Source organism: Felis catus, chromosome D2 (genome assembly GCF_018350175.1).
Source record: "Felis catus isolate Fca126 chromosome D2, F.catus_Fca126_mat1.0, whole genome shotgun sequence".
Classification (NCBI taxonomy): domain Eukaryota; kingdom Metazoa; phylum Chordata; class Mammalia; order Carnivora; family Felidae; genus Felis; species Felis catus.
Genome location: NC_058378.1, coordinates 76,998,600 through 77,015,984, shown reverse-complemented (window position 1 = coordinate 77,015,984; position 17,385 = coordinate 76,998,600). Strand labels below are relative to the sequence as shown.

The 17,385-nt window shown below is 49.6% G+C and overlaps 1 long non-coding RNA gene across 1 annotated transcript in view; it reads right to left on the bottom strand.

Moving 5' to 3' along the window:
• The window catches only part of LOC109492734, a 61,297-nt gene extending 47,478 nt beyond the window's left edge, over positions 1-13,819 (bottom strand). The window contains exon 1 of the long non-coding RNA XR_002146702.2: positions 13,637-13,819. This is a non-coding gene — a long non-coding RNA (uncharacterized LOC109492734). The remainder of the gene's footprint in view (positions 1-13,636) is intronic.
• Positions 13,820-17,385: the final 3,566 nt, after the last annotated feature.

Sequence of the window (17,385 nt, the reverse complement as noted above, 5' to 3'; positions counted from 1 at the left end):
TCTTAACGGCTCGCTACCAGGCCGCGTCTCCCTTCTGTTACAGATGCGGAAAGTGGGCCTAAGAGGAGGGGACCCACTCAAGGCCAGGAGTGGGTCAGTGTGGGCAGGAGACAGCAGAGTTGGGGCCAGAGCTGGGGTCTGATTCTACAGCCTGTGCTTTTTCCCACACTCTCAATGGAAGGAGGCTTCCGGCGTTTGGTCCCAAGGTGGTGGATCCCACTGTGAGCCCCACGGGCTCTGGGAACTTTCTCTACCTGTCCCACGTAAAGGCCCCTTGCTCACCAGTGTTCCCATCCTGCGTGCTTGGGCTGAGATGGCTCTAGGCCGCTTGTTACGGGCTGAGTTGCGCCCCCTCAAATCCCCATGTTGAAGCCCTAACGCTCAGTACTTCAGAATGTAACGTATTTGGAGAAACGAAGTGATTGCATTAAAATAAGGTATTTAGGGTGGGCCTTACTCCAACATGACCGTGTCCTAAAGAGAAGAGACTTGGACACCTGGAGTGATACCAGAAATGTGCACGTGCGGAGAATCCCTTGTATGAAGATACAGTGAGAACGTGGCCATTTACAAGCCAAGAAGAAATACACTTCTTGACGCCCTGATTTCAGACTCCCAGCCTCCAGGACTATGAGAAAATAAATCTGGTGTTTAAACCACTCAGTCTGTGGTATTTTGTTATGGCCACCCCAGTGAACTAATATAGCACCCCGATCTTTTTTTTAAAGTTTATTCGTTTTTGAGAGAGACATAGAGAGAGTGTAAGCAGGGTGGGGGGGCAGACAGAGAGGGATAGAGAGAACCCCAAGCAGGCTCCATGATGTCAGCACAGAGCTCAATGCGGGGCTCCAACTCGTGAAACCGTGAAGTCATGACCTGAGCTGAAATCAAGAGATGCTTAACTGACTGAACCACCCAGGTGCCCCCAGCACCCTAATCTTAAGTTACGAGGCCATATACACCTATTAGAATGACTAAAAAGAGAAAGAAAGAAAGAAAGAAAGAAAGAAAGAAAGAAAGAAAGGGAGGGAAGGAGGAGAGAAAGAAGGCAGGCAGGCAGGAAGGAAGGGAAGAAGAGAGGGAGAGAGGGAGGGAAGAAGAAAGGTAGAGAAGGGAAGGGAGAGGGAGGGAGGGAAAGAAGGAAGAAAAGGCTTCCCTTTGACTGGCGATCCCCTGAGGGAGGGACCGAATCGGGTGCTGGGCCCAAAGCCGTGCTCGGTGCTCATCAGGTGGGTGCAGAGTTGAACAGTGTTCGTCAGTTTTGGCCTTGGTGCACTTGGGCAGGAAGGAAGCCAGCTTCCAGAGCCCCCGGAGTGCTTGCTTTTGCAGGAAAGGTCTTCCCTGAAGACCCCACTCGGCCTCAGTCCAGTCCCGCTGAGCCCGGCAGTGTCACGAAAGGTGTGAGTGGCTCTGGGGCTTGAGCCTTTCCTGTGGTTTCCGTGCAAATGAACAGGTGACGAGAGGTAAGCAGATTAGGACTGGCTGGTTGGAGTCATTTCAGCGGGCTCTGGGTTGCAGGGGCTGTGCTGGATGTAAGGTAGGGGGCCTGGGTGATGAGGGCGGGGGAAGGTGGCCTGGTCGAGCTCAATAAAGGAGGTGCTTGGGAGTGTGGACTTTGAAATGTGTTGCCTATGAAACACATACTCCGGGGCCAGGTGTTGCCATCTCTAGGAATTGGGGAGCCCTGGGAGGGAGTCCCTCCTGGGTCAGCAAGGCCGCAGGCTGTCAAGCCATCAAAAACACAGAATAAAAATAACGACAAGGCCCCAGGTGATAGCCAGGTGCTCGCCATCTCCCAGCCCCTCTTAGACGACACGTCATAGACCTAGCTTTCCCCCCACTACCTCACACCGGGGCTGGCCACACAGGAGTTCGAGAGAGCCCTACCCGGAGGGATCAGAGTTTTCTCTGAGGAGTTGGTGAGTGTAGACAAGGTGTAGGGTTGTCCCATCCTTGCGGGGTTTTGCTGTGAGAGAGAAACCTCATCAAAACGTTCGTCAAACTTGAAAGTATTTGGGGGGCCGGGGTGGCTCAGTCGGGCAAGCATCCGACTCTTGATTTTGGCTCAGGTCATACATGAGCTCACGGTTTGTGAGATCGAGCCTCGTGTCGGGCTCTGCGCTAACAGTGTGGAGCCTGTTTGTGATTCTGTCGGCCTCTCTCCCTCTCTCTCAAAAGAAATGAAAAACATTTTAAAAATTTTTGAAAGTATTTTCACACATACCACCTGGCAGAGTCTCACAACGGATTCGTGAGGTGATATTATCATCCTCGCCTCACAGTTGAGACCGAGGCTCAGAAGGGACTGACCGAGGTTCATGGCTCCCCAGTGAACCACTCCTGGGGCACTGGGATGTGGATGAGACAAAGGTGGTCAGAGATAAGAAGCCTCTGGAAACTCTGGCTTTCTTGGGAAAATCAGCCCTGAGCATACGAAAAGGGGAATGCAGAGCAACCGGCTGGAATGAATGGGAGCTAGAAAATAGGATGGTTCTGGGTGGCGGAAGGGGTCAAGTGTGTTGCAGTCAGGCGGGCTGAGGGAGGCTGGTGGGCATTTCAGGTGGGAGCAGGCTGGCTCCCAGGAGAAGGGCTAGTGGCTGGTGTCAGTGGAGGGGAGGGGGGGTGTTAGAGGTGAAGGGAAGGGGAGGGAGATCCTGCTACAAAGAGGATTGGCCGAGGACAGCTTCCGACGCCCAAGGAAGGAACGAGAATTATGTTCTGGTGCACTAGGGAGCCACTGGCGTTATCTGAAGATATCCCCAACTGGCTTTACTCGCAGTTCGTGAGTTTGAGCCCCGCATCGGGCTCTGAGCTGACAGCTCAGAGCCCGGAGCCTGCTTCCGATTCTGTCTCCCTCTCTCTCTGTCCCTCCCCCACTCACGCTCTGTCTCTCTCCCTCTCTCAAAAATAAATAAACATTAAAAAAATTAAGAAAAAAAAAAGAAGGGAAAGTTCATCTCTCTGAGCATCTGATGGGTCATCTCTACAACAGGAAAAATAATGCCAGCTGTCGAATTTCTCAGAACAAACATCAGGAGACTTTATCACGGAGCACACCATCTTGACAATCCTAGTAACGTCTCCGGAAGGGGAAGCCGGGAGAATAGAGTGACAGGGTTTGAAGTCCAGGGTGATTTTAAGGCAGTTCTGGAAAGACTGGTTGGGACTGGGCAGGATTGATGACATAATAGTTCTTGACTGGGGAGCACAGTGAGGTGAGGGTCTTGGAGTGAGTATCCATGGGGCACCTAGGTGGTTCAGTGAGTTAAGCATCCGACTTCGGCTCAGGTCATGATCTCACAGTTTGTGAGTTCAAGCCCCGCATCAAGCTCTGTGCTGGCAGTGCGGGGCCTGCTTGGGATTCTCTCCCTCTCTTTCTCTCTCCCTGCCCTTCCCCCACTTGCTCTCTCTCTCTCTCTCTCTCAAAAATAAATAAACTTGAAGACAGTATCCATGAGCAAGCCTGTGGTCTGGATTAGAAAATCAGTCTGTAGCCTGCTGCCAGCAGCAAGTATTTTCTGGAACATGCAGCTAATTTAGCATAGTCCAGTTTTATCTTAGCACAACCCCCAGAAAACATGTTTTGCCCCAGTATTAATTAGCACAGGAACAGTAAAGTATGTTGGTTTCCATAATAGTAATACCTCCTAGGATCGTTTGGAGAAATCAAGGGAAATCGTGTAGAATGTGTGCTTAGCACAACCTCTCCTCAATAACATACTTGTTAATTAGGGGGAGGCGGGAAATAACCAGGTTAGAATAGGCTAAAGCAATTTTGCCTGGGTGACCAATCCCCGGGCTGGGGGAGGTTTCCAGGATGTGAACTTCCAGTTTTAAAACGAAAACAACTCCCCCTATCCCGCCCCTGGTAACCGCCATTCTATTTCTGCCTACTGAATCTGACTACTATTCCATACTAATGGAATTACATAGTATTTGTCTTTTTGTGACTTAGCATAATGCTTTCAAGTTTTAACAGCGTGTCATGTGCATGTGTCAGAACTTCGTTCCTGGGGCGCCTGGGTGGCCCCATCGGTTAAGCATGAGATTTGGGCTCAGGTCGTGATCTCATGGTTCATGGGCTTGAGTCCCGCATCGGGCTCTGTGCTGACAGCTCGGAGCCTGGAGCCTACTTCGGATTCTGTGTCTCCCTCTCTCTCTGCCCCCTCCCCTGCTTGTGCTCCGTCTCTCCGTCAAAAACAATAAATCAACATTACAACATTAAAAAGAAAGAACATTCCTTTTGAAGGCTGGATAATACCCCATTGTAGGGCTACACCCCTGGTCGTTTGTCCTTTCATCTGTCAGTAGACACTTGGGAGGCCTTCCACTTCTTGGTTCTTAGGAATAATGCTGCCATCAACATGCATCAACACAGGTGTAATTAAAAAAAAAAACATTTGAAGTGTTACCTAATGTTTGTTCACAAGTCAAAGAGTACAACCGGAGGCCCTTAGTGAGTAGAGAGTAGGGTTTCCTTAGTAGCAGAGGCTCTATCCTTCAGCAAGCCTTTGCTACATTCTTGCTTCGGGGCCTTTGCTGAGGATGCCAAGGCAGCCCTTTGGAAGCACCCCAGCTTCTCTGGGAGACACTGCATTGGAAAGAAATAAGCCCATAGAGGATCCTGCTGTGGGGAGAGCCTGAGCTCCCAAACCTAGCAGTCACCCTTGGCATGACAGGCGGAGCTATACCTCTTTCATTCCTCTCGTCTGTTCAAAGGGAAAACTGAATCTGAGTGAAGAAAGGCCCAGAACTGGGGTGAAAAATAAAGCAACTGGTTTCTTTTCCAAAGAAGACATCCAGATGGCCAAGAGACACATGAAAAGATGCTCAGCATCACTCATCATCAGGGAAATGCAAATCAAAACCACAATGGGATATTGCCACACACCTGTTAGAATGGCTAATATCAAAAAGACAAGAAATAACAAGTGCTGGCAAGGATGAGGAGAAAAGGGAGCCCTTGTGCACTGTCGGTGGGAATGTAAATTGGTACAACTATGGACAATAGAGTGAAGGTCCCTCAAAAAATTAAACAGAGGGCTACCATAGAATCCAGAAATTCCACTTCTGGGTATTGACCCAAAGAAAATGAAAACACTAATTCAAAAAGATATATGCACTCCTATGTTTATCGCAGCATTATTTACAAGAGCCAAGATATATATGAAACAATCTAAGTGTCCGTTGATGGGTGAATGGATAAAGGAGATGTGATACACACACACATACACACACACGCACACACACACAAATAGTATTCAACCATAAAAAAGAGTGAAAATTTTGCCATTTGCAAAGACACGGATGAAACCTGGGGGCATTATGCTACCTGAAATAAGGTAAAGACATATATGAATGATCTCAGTTTATGTGGAATCTAAAAACCAAAGTTAAAAAAATATATAAGCTCATAGAAAAAGGGAATAGATTGGTGATTTCCAGAGGTGGGGGTTGGGGGTGGAGGAAATGGGTGAAAAGGGTTAAATGGGTGAAATGGGTGAAAGGGGCCAGTTTCAAAACTAGTAAATCATGAGGATGTGATATACAGCATGGTGACTATAGTTAATAATACAGTATTGGGGCACCTAGGTGGCTCAGTGGGTTCAGCGTCCAACTCTTGACTTCAGCTCAGGTCATGTCTCATGGGTTCATGAAACGGAGCCCCACGTCGGGGAGCGGGGATTCTCTCTTTCCATCTCTCTGTGTCCCTCCTCCATTCTCACATGCACCCATCTGTTCTCTCTCTCTCAAAATAAATAAACATTAAAAAAAATACAGCATTGCATATTTGAAAGTTGCTAATAGAGTAAATCTTGAATGTTTTCAGCTCAAGAAAAAAAACAACTCTTTATGTGTGGTGATGGATATTAACTGGATTTATTGTGATCGTTTCACAATATATAGAAATATCGAATCGTTACGTTCAACCCCTGAAACTAATGTAATGTTGTATGTCAGTTGTACCTCAATTAAAAAAAAAAAAGCCACAGGCTTCACAGACATTTCCCCCATCCCCTTTTCCCCGGATGGAGACCCACACGGCTTACTGGCTTACTGGATTTCTCTGCTAAATGCCTGGCTGGCACTGGTGCGTGTAATTCTCACCACCGCCCTGTGATGAGTGTATTACTATCCACATTGCAGACCAGGAAATTAAGGTTGGGAGGGGTTAAGGGACTAGCAAAAGGTCCCGCAGCAGAAAGGACAGGAGAGCTGGGATTCCGATTTGGGTCTGTAGGGAGAGAACAGGGGCCTTTCTTCTCAGTCTCCTAAGTGTTGAACCATCAACCACTGGGTGATCGGGTCTCCAAGATTAATGAGTCACCAGGACTCTTAAAGCATTATCTGAAGGTAAACAAGTCAGTATCACCTCCCGTTTAGGATCTGCAGGTCAGGTCGGTCTGCAAGTGACTTTTCCTCTCTTGGGAGAGAAAGGTGGAAATCCATACCTAATTGAGCCCAAGGCAGGGGCTCAGGTTTCTCCTGGGGCGGCCTTGCTTCCAACCCCCTGGGGGGTCCTGGCCCAGTGCTATTCTCAGTAGGGTACCCCGTCAGCAGGGAAACTAGAACAGATTGACGGGAACTCCAGATGGAGAGAGACGCCCTGGGGGCACTTGGCTTAAGCCAGATCTGAACTGTTTCCCTCAATCCTGCTCCCCAGGCAGGAGGCCCTCTGAAAAGCCCTAACCACACTGATCTTATCTCCTCCTGCGGAACTTTCCCACAGGGAGGTGGGAAAGGTCAGCTGTGTGTCCTGGGAGCCTTGGGGGCAGGCTCAGCCCCCTTCTGCTGCAGAGGGGCTATGACAGAGGTCCCAGAGCCTACACACCTGTACTCCGGGGGCCCCTGTGTCCTTCTAAGACATACGAAGGAGCTCTGAGTGCGGGGCATTAACATGGTACCTGGCCTACAAGACAGCTGAAAATCATTGTTAGGTTTTATTTTTTTATAGAATTTTTTTTAATGTTTGAGAGGGTGGGGGGCAGAGCAGAGGGAGACAGAGACGCTGAAGCAGGCTGCACTCTGCCGGTGCAAAGCCTGACGGGGCTCAAACCCAGGAACCACGAGATCATGACCTGAGCTGAAGTCAGACGCTCAACCGGCTGAGCCACCCAGGCGCCCCCCATTGTCAGGTTTTATCAAGCTCTCGTTTGACAAGGTTTAAAATGGGCTCAAACCTGAACATGGGTGCACGATGAGAAACTCCCTCACTCTGAATCAGTAGGTCAGAAATGCCAGCTCTTCACAATTCATGCACCACAGTCACTATTTTTGCCACATCTGCCTTCCACCAAGTGCTGTTGTTTCCATTTTTAAGTCTATTATTTTATCCCTTAGTAATTTTTTTAACTTTTTTTTTTAAACGTTTATTTATTTTTGAGACAGAGAGAGACAGAGCATGAACGGGGGAGGGGCAGAGAGAGAGAGGGAGACACAGAATCGGAAGCAGGCTCCAGGCTCTGAGCCATCAGCCCAGAGGCGACGCAGGGCTCGAACTCACGGACCGCGAGATCGTGACCGCGAGATCGTGACCTGAGCCGAAGTCGGACGCTCAACCGACTGAGCCACCCAGGCGCCCCGTTAGTAATTTTTTTTTTAAAGTATCAACAGAGGTCAGTGGAAAGCCGGTACCAGTACCCATGTACTATGCATACTCTCTCACCATATTTTATACATGTACATATTTTATCACCGTAAAAATCAATACGATGAATACTCGTCAGCAACGAGAATGATCAACCTACATATAAACACAGTAATGCGGATGAATTTCACAAACAGAAAGCTTCAGGAAAGAAGCTGGGCCCCGGGGGATTCCATTTGTATGAATGATGTGAAAAACAGGCAGATCTAACCTATGCTGTTAAGAGGAGAGTGGGTGGTCGCCCTTTGGGGAGGGAGATAGTGACTGGCAAGGGAGGGGAGGGGCTCCCAGGAGCCCAGAAAATTCTGTTTTGTGAATTCAGCATTATCTGACTGCTGGATTCACAGGTTGCTCAGTTTGCGATAGATAATTCGCCCAGTTGCCCAGTTGCACACCACTTAGGGTGCTGAACTTAAACGTTAAAAAGAAAAAAAAAAAAAGAAAGGTTACAAGATGTGGAAACACAGTGAACCAGCGAGGGTGCGTATTAACTTCTAGGCATCGGCCATGTGGGTGCAAGGGCCCTGAGCCCGAGGGCCGCGCCCCGTGGTAGGAAGAGGGCATAGGAAGGGCCCAAGAGGAGTCAAAGGCTGCTCCTTTGGTTTGCTCCAAAGGTTTGCAGAACTAGAAAGGACGGGGCCTTCTCACGGGCACTTGGGGAAAACACAGAAGGAGGCAGCCCACCGCCAGCTCTAGGTAAAAGGCTGCAATGCGGTGGGTCAGGGTGCAGAGCAGGGGCCACTGAGGGTGCGCAGCAGGAGGCAGGTGGACAGGGGGTGGGTGGGAGGATGGGGGTGTGCGGGAGCAGCAGAAAGCAGAGCTGAAGCCCTGTGCTGAGGGCCAGCGGGGGTGGGGGGAGGGGCTGGAAAGAGCGGGGCGGGATGGGGCATAGCGGGGCGGGGCATAGCGGGGCGGGGGGGCGGGGCTGCCCAAGGTTGGGGTCTCCCTGCTGCCCCTGGCCTTTCAGAGCGGCCAGCGTCTGTGGTTTTGGGCTGCTTACACACCGCATCTCAAGTGTGGCCTAAAAAGTGGGCTAATGCCTCCACCTTCCCAGGGCTGCACGGGCCGGTGGAAGGGCCACCTAGGTGCCCCCCACTCGCCTTAGAGTCGCAAACGATTGAAACCTCAATAGGCCGCAGGTGCCCACCCTTGGCGTCAGCAGGACGCCCCATCCACACCGTGAGAGCCGCGGAAGCCACCCCCTCCCCCGCCCAAACGCTGAGCCAGGGCATCCCGGGCACCCTCCGCCCCCACTTGGGTCGCCCTCCTGGGGCTGCTTTAGTATTAAGCGTTAATGATTAAATCCGGGGTTCTCCATTAACCCCGCCGCCAGCCTTTGTCCCCAGGCCGCCCAGGAGCCTCCTCCTTTGAAACGCCACATAAAAATGATAGATGCTCTCTTCCTCCCTCCCCGGATCGGCAGGCCCTCTTTCCCTTTAAAGTTTGAGTCGGGCGAGTCCAGCTTAAACACGGAAGCGCGGGGGAGGGAGGGGGTCGGGGGGGGGGGGGGGGAACCAACGCGCACGGTGCCTGCGGGGACCCGGGGCCTGGAGGGGCGGGGCGGACGCGGGAACCGGGCCAGCCACCAGCGCCCCCCACCCCGGACCTGCGCTGCGCCAGCTCAGGGCGGGACCTGCCTCTCCGCCAAGGATCACGTTGTTGTGGGCGGTAATGGTAACCTCAACCTCTGGAACAAAGCTTGCTCTGCCCGCATGGCAACGCGCTGTAATGAGAATTGAATGAGAAACGTGTAGGCACGGCTGGTGAATTCCGAATTCTGCCCCTACACCACCCAGAGCGGGGTCCAGGCCTTAGACGCACTGGCCACACCCGCGTGCTCCTGAGAAATGCGGCATCTCCGGCGCGCTGAATCGGAATCTGGGCTTCAATTAGATTGCCAAGTGACTCCGGTGCCCACTACAGTCTGCGAAGCCTTGTCCACCTACTTAACCGGTGGTTCTGGTTATAATGGCAACAAAACCGGGTAACGGGCATTGAGTGCTTGTCATGAGTCAGCATCCATCGAAGCACTTTGTATAATTATTCTGCTTAATCTTTGCAACAGGCCGGCTACACCATTTTGTGGATGCCAGAGTTGAGGTTCAGGGAGGGTTGGTGCCTTGCCAGAGGTCACATGTGAAGCGATCCGAAGCCCAGGCCGGGATAGTCTGGCAAACAAGCACCCACACAGATACGCTTCTAGGTTAGCTTCTGGGTGCATGGGCCACATCGAGTTGGGGACCGTCCTTTGGGATAACCAGAGACCAACTCCTGGTGCCTCTGGGCACACCCAGCTGACATGGGTGAGGCAAAACCACACCTGGCCCCAGAAAGATGTGCCCTTTGTGGTACCCACCTGTAGCTTTTGGAGACAGACGGATGAGACATCCCGTCCCCATACTCCAGCTTTTAGGAAGAAATACCAGTGCGAGGCGTAAGCAACTGCCTCTACCCGTGTACCCCAGGTCAGCTGTGGCGCCACGAAAGGGTTAAGCTCGGACTCAGCCACTACATAAATCTGTGTTTATCTGCTGCAAAGTAAGCTATTTAGGTTTCTGATTTACAATCCTCGGTTTTCATAAAAGTCAGTCATTCCCAGTAAAAGAATGTGGGTTAGATTTATAGGATCTGCGTTAGTCTTTAAAGCCCAAAGCTGGTCTATGACTCACTCTCTTTAATGTTTTTGCTCTAGTCCGGAGTATTCATGTGCAAAGAGAAAGATTCAGAACTCTGCCCTAAAAAATAAGACTTTTGGGGGGAACTAATTATAATGGCATCGATTGTACTATGCTTGTAAACTTGCCGTCAGCAGGCCCCCCTGGAGCCTGTTTTCCAAGGGTTTTATTCCATAATAAAATGTGCTCTGGTTTGCAGCTTGGCATATGAGACCTCCAATGGTATGAGCGCATGTTTTTTTTTCCCCGCCAAATTATTAGAAATAAACAGCCCACCGGTGGAAAGGCAGAAAAATTATAAGCAAGGAAAATAAATCTTGGAATGTTTGCATTTGGTGACTTTAATAAAATCGGTCACTTAGCCCAACAGCCCAACTGGCTAAATGGAGCCGGCCTGGTATTTTTATTTTAACTTGAGTTTGTGTTTTGCCAGTGTGAAATGGGGTCAAGGCAAGGCACCATGGAAAAAGGCTTTGATGTCTCCTTGAAAAATATTTTGCACTGTGACTCTACGGTATTTCATGTCCTTCTCCCCCTCCCCCCGCCCCCTCCCCCAGGCCCAGCTTGATGAACTGCATGTTTAACCCATGGCCATGACGCATGGTGAAATATGGCCATCACCAACAGTCCTCATTCCAGCTCGCTCCCCTCCCCCAAAAAGTCCGAATTCAAGGCAGAATGCTTAATGCAAAATAAAAGTGCTGATCAAAATCAGCAAATATAATTAAAGGGGATGGAGGAAAGTAGCCTTTTCAAATTTCTCCTAAGCAAAGCCAAGGTGGGGGGCCCACGTGCAAGAGGGAAGGAAGGTCCCGGGGACTGGGCAGTTGGCTAGTTCTATTCCAACTGGGTTAGGAGGGAAGGTTTGCCAGTGCGTCGAGAAGCAGAGAAGGTCCAGTTAAAAAGGATGACAGAGAGCATTGAGCCCAGAATAAAAGCAAGCCCTCCTTCACCAAAAGTGTGAGAGAGATAGGTGGGCTTATGTTTACTAGAGCTTTCTGTCTCAGCGTGAGCACATTGGAGATCGCGGATGGTCAAGAGACAGACTTAGAAGTATCTGCTGTTAGTCCCGGTCAGGAAAGGGACCTGCAAAGCGCAGGCAGAGGCCCCCGGACACACGGATGCATGTTGCCCCTGACTTTTTCCCGGACCAGTGCTGGAGCAGATGATTTGGCAGAGGGTTTCTACCCAAGCAAGCAGAGCACACAGAACAGTACAGATGGATCATGTGTGGCCCGTCCGTATTTCAGTGCAGCTGGGACAGAAATCCTATTGGGCTGCTTCTTTAATTTGTCTTGACCTTCACCTTAGCGAGGGGGATGATGGTAGGTAGGTCCTTTGGGGCTCTCAAAAGTGAACAAAATATGGTCCTGGCCTGAGTTCAATGGCACAAAGGAGTATACAGAGCACTCCACTATACCACAAAGAAATTGGTAAGGGCAGGAAAGAGAGAGAGAGAATATGTGTGAATCCAGAAACCAGGGAAGGCTTCAGGGAGCAGGTGGTGTTTCTATGGCTCTGGAAGACTCGGTAGGGACTTGATATGTAGAGGTGAAGAGTAAGGATAATCCAGGGAGAAAGAAAAATGAACAACAACAAAAATGTTTGGAAATAGGAAGCTTGGCCTGCTTGGAAAGAGGCAGGAGTTCTTTGCGGATGCTTCATGGAACACATGAGGAGTCTAGAGGTTAGGAAAGGGAACCCAGGCCAGGTGTAGACAACCTTGCATGCTCACCGAGGAAACTGGACTAAGTCCTGCAAGTACTGGGGTCTATCCTGACCTGCGGAGTCTGGGGTCAGTGTCCTTATTTGTGGCCCCAGCATAGCCTCTCCCTCCCTCCCTAATACTCTTCACCCTGTAGTACAGCTTCATATCTGTCTCCCCTCCTGGATCATGAGCTCCCAGAGTCCCGTTCACTGTTCTAATCCTAGCTCCTAACACGATGCCCAAAAGTAATCAATATTTAAGAAATACCAGATGCAGAATGAATGAAATGGACTTCTCATGGTAATGAACTGAATGAAGGCTTGTGGCAGGGAAAGGGTGTGGACTTCGGAAAGGCCGTGGAAAGGCCGTGGCCTTTGGGTGTAAGGTAGACTGGAGCTGGGGGAACCGGGACGCAGAGATGCGCTGGCATTGGCTGGCAGCTGGGGAGTGTGGTCTGCTGGAGGTAGGAAATGGAAAGGATGGGGAGGTCAGGATGCAGAGAAGTCTGGAAATGATGGAGATGAACAAAGCACAATGGATGGATGGATGGATGGATGAGTGAATTCAATCAGGGATATGCTACATTTGAAACATGTTATGCGCCCGAATAGAGGATTTGCAGGCATCAGGTAGAAATTTAGCGTAGAAACGTCTGCATGGTGAGCTCCAAGAGAGATAATGCAGAGAAAAAGCCAAGATCAGAGCCCAGGAGGTTGCCTATTTTGGGGGGATGGAACATCAGACACTACTCCCTTTTCTGCAACCCCCTCTTCTCTATCTATTTTAGCTGCGATCAGTTTGGATTCACATGGGTCAGCCAGTTTCTCTCTGATGTTGTTTTGATCTTAACCCCCCACAAATTGGAGGTCTCTGTAGTCGGTGAAGTGTACCTCCCTCCAGCACACTGGGAAGTAGCCCGGCTGGCAGAAACCTTGAACTGTGTGTCACATTGTGATAAACAGTCCCCGACAATGAACAGCTCCCCGCCGCCCACTCCCTAGGCTCTGTGCCTCAGCTCTTTTGCAATATACCGGCATTATCGACTGTGAGAGCATCTAAAAGCAGGTGTTTTCTGCTCCCATGGTGGAACTGGTTGAAAGGATCCATGGGTAATGAACAGAGGGGTTGGCCTCCTACCCAGGACACAAGGAAAGAGAGATACAGTTGACTAAGGTCAGAAATGACAGTGAGGGAGAAAAATGGGGGCCAGGATGGGGTGAAGGGCAGGGGGTGATGTTATGAACTGAGAAAGATTGGCCTAACTTGAGCCTTGGAGGAGAGAGCATATTTCTGGAGATTCTGAGTATATGAATCAGGAGAGAGAGGTGACTGAGAAGACGTTGCCCAAGGAGCCATGCCAGGCTAGAGCCCCCACCTGAATAACCAGGCAGGAAGAGCCTGGTGTCCTTGAGGGGTAGAGAAGGAGGGAAGGGAAGGCTGACTGGCTAAGGAATCCCACATGACGTAGAAGACAAGAGCTTCCATTAAGCTGGCCTCTGGGCCGGTGGCGGCCCTCTAACCTTCTTCCCAGGCCACGTCTCTAGCAAAACAGTCTTTCCTCCGGGCAGATTATCTGGAAGAGCGTGAGATCATTTGGTTACTCACCCCTGACCCCAAAAGAGAATACAGAACAGGCTGTCCTCATCTCCCCAGCGGACGTGTCAGAAGTGCCCAGGGTGGCCTCAAATATGTTCCCAACGTTAGGAAGTTTCTGCAATCTGTGCTCGAACCAGCTGCTCTGGTCTCCATGCCATGCTCTGGTCAGCAGAGGCTGCCGAGATGAACTGACCCTCCTCTGCAGGGGATTTATTTACATTTCCAGCAGAAGATGTGCTTTTACAGGAAGGATCTCCCAGAAGTAAACAGCAGTTGCTCCCATAATGGGTAGGACCCGCTGAGTTAGTATAAGGTCCAGCCGTAGAAGTGATGTCACCTTGGTGGGGTCTCCGGAGTCTGGGGACTTAGTCCTGGCAGGAATCGATGGTGCATTTAAAGTAATTTTAAAAGGAATTTTTGCACACATACCATAAAACTACCATTTAAACGATTTTAAAGCTATGATTCATTGGTACTTAGTACGTTCACAGAGTTGTGCAACCATCACCACTATCTAGTTCCAGAACATCTTCATCCCCCCAAAAGGGAACCATGTATCCATTAAGCAATCATTCTCATTTTCATCTCTGCCCCAGCCCCTGAAAACCACTGATCTGTTTTCTGTCTTACGGATTTGCCTATTCTGGACATTTATTTAGGTGGAGTCATACGATAACATATGGCGGCTTCTGTCTGGTTTCTTCTACTTAGTGTCCTTTTCCAGGGATTCATCTATGCTACAGCATGTATCCAGACTTCATGCCTTTTTAGTGCCGAATAATATCCCTTGTATAGATATACCTCATTGTATCCGTCCATTTATCCATGGGGGGACATTTGAGTTGCTTCTACCTTTTGGTTACTGTGGATAATGCTACCGGCGAACATTCATACAAGTTTTATTTGCATGTTTTTCATTCTTCTCGGCATAGACCTACGAATAGAATTGCTGGGTCATATGGCAAATCTGTGTTTAATTTTTTCAGGAACCACTAAAGCGTTCTGCACAGTGGCTCTTCCATTTGACGTCCCCACCAGCAAGGGATGAGGGGTCCACTCTCTCTCCATCCTCACCCATACTTGGCATTTTTCTTTTGTTTCTGGGACAGCCATCCTAGTGTGTGTGATGTGGTATCACACCGTGTTTTGATTCACATCGAAGGAGGCGGTCAAGATGTGAAGCATCATTTCACGTGCCTGCTGGCCATTTGGGTAGTTTCTTTGGAGATACGCCTACTCAGATCTTTTGCCCATTTATTAATTGGGTCCTTTGTCTTTTTATTATTGCATTCTAACAGCTCTTGGTATATTCTGGATTTTAGGCTCTTATCAGATATCTGATTTGCACACGCTGTCTCCGGCTCCCTGAATTGTCTTTTCACTTTCCTGCGAGTGTTCTTTGATATGGACCAAAGTTTTTAATTTTGATGAAATCCAATTTATCAATTCTTTTCTTTTGTTGATTGTGCTTTTTTTGTGGGGGGGGGGATCATATCTAAGAATCTATTGATACATCCAAGGTCATGAAGACCTACCCTTATGTTATGTTCTAAGAGTTTTATAATTTTAACAGTTGTATTTATGACTGACAGGAACTTTCTCAAGAGGTGTGTGCAGAGTTAAAGGACACCAACAAGAAATGGTGCAGGACTTTGGGGCGAGGCAGGCAGGGGCGCTGTCACCATTCCTAAGCCTGGGGGCAGAAGAGAGAGAGAGAGGAACAGGCTGAGTGGAGTTTGCAGCTGCGTGGAGGGGGGAAGGGACTAGCAGGTGCCATGTGCTTTGGGAGAGGGATGCACCCATCCACAGCCCACCATGGGGAAAAACTGGGGGATCTCTGTTTTCTGATCTTTGCTGATGCCTCCATTCATTGATCCCACCAGAAGCGAGAGGACAAGGGAGCGACTAGATGCGATCCCTATGGGTCAGTCTCCCCCGGGGCACTGAACAGCTTAGAAGTGAGGAATGTAAATCTGGGGGTGTGGTCAGCAGGATAATAGCCCCCAAATATCTGCTGGGCCTAATCCTCAGAACCTATGAATACATTGCAGATGTGGTCAAGGATCTTGAGATGGGCAGATTATCCTGGATTATACAGGTTGGCGTAATATAATCACAAAAGTCCTTACAAGGGGGAAGCAAGAAGGTCATTGTGAGAGTTTGGAGATGCTACTGCTTTTTAGATGGAGAAGAACACCATGAAACATAGAATGTGGGTGGCCTCTAGAAGCTAAAAAAGGCAAGGAAACAGATTCTCCCCGAGAGCCTCTAGAAAGAACGTGGCCCTGAGGACTCCATAATTTTAACCCGATGAGACCCACTCTGGACTTCTGACCTCTAGAACTGTAAGATAATAAATTTGTGTTGATTTAAGCCGTTTAGTTTGTAGTAAGTGCTTATAGCAGTAATAACAAACCAACACAGGAAAGACAGGTGGTGTTCCTCTCTGGGGAGGACCTGAGGTAACCAGTGCTGGGGAGACCTGAGGTAACCAGTGCTGGAAACACTCCAGGTGACACATTTAGTCTCTCTGGGAAGACTGCATTTCATGAGTCCTGGCCCCTGCTTCCTAGGGGGGGTAGGGGCACCATAAGTGCTCTTGGTGATTGTAGCTCACAGGATTCGCTCAGAAAATAGATGTCCTCTGAGGGATAGAGAAGTGGGGGTTCATTATAGGAAATGGGCCTTACACAATCCTGGAAGCTGGTGGAAAATTTCCTGGAAGGCTGTTGCCTCTAGTGTTGAGTCTGACGCTGATTAGAACGCCAGGCCGGCAGTGAGGGAGGAAAGCTGACGTGAAGTGCAGGACAGCAGGGGTCCCCAAACCTGTCCCCCATGCAACTTTGACAGCATGAGTGACCTACCACAGGAACTGTGCCCTGAGCCACAGAAGTCACAGGCACCTAGGCAGGACACAGAGACAGCGAAGGAGGAGATCCAGGGGGCACTGAAGAAGCTGTCCCAGGCCAACAAAGTGCCCCGTACCGACCTTGAAGAGGATAAAATGGCCACGCACCGCTTATGCCTTCCAGATTTCCCACAGAGGTCTCCTGCGGTCAGTCTGAACCTAGGGCTGTACAGGGAAGGGAATTCTGGGAAGCACGGGTCAGCCTAGCTAGATTAATATGTATGTCATGGACCCCATCTCCGTGACCTCATTTAGTCACCTTGTGACTGTGCCTGTTTTGCCGGCAAGGAAACCAAACCTCGGGATTACCTACCTTTCCAGATCACGCAGCTATTGCAAAGAAGACACACAAATGGCCAACAAGTGCCTGAGAAGATGCTCAGTGTCATTGTCCTTTAGAGACAGGCGAATCGAAGCCAGTGAGAGGACTCTTCACACCCAGTAGGATGGTTTTACTAACGATTAAAAAAAAAAAAGATGGACAAAACGTGTACTGGGAGAGACGTAGAGAAACTGCATGATTGCTGGGAATGTGAGCGGGGGTCTGCCACAATCTGGCAGTTTCTCCGAATGGTGTATGTGGAGAGTTACCACACGACCCAGCGAGTCTACTCCCAGGTGCGTAGCCAAGAGATATGTAAGCACGCGTCCATGCAAAAACGTGGTGCACAGATGTCTTCAGCACCCTTATTCATAACAGCCAAAAAACTGGAAACCACCCAAATGCCCATCAACAAATAAATGGATAAATAAAAGATAGTATGTCCACACGATGGAATATTACTCGGCCATGAAAAACAATGAGGTCCCGACACACTACAGCACAGATAAACCTTGAAAACGTTATGCT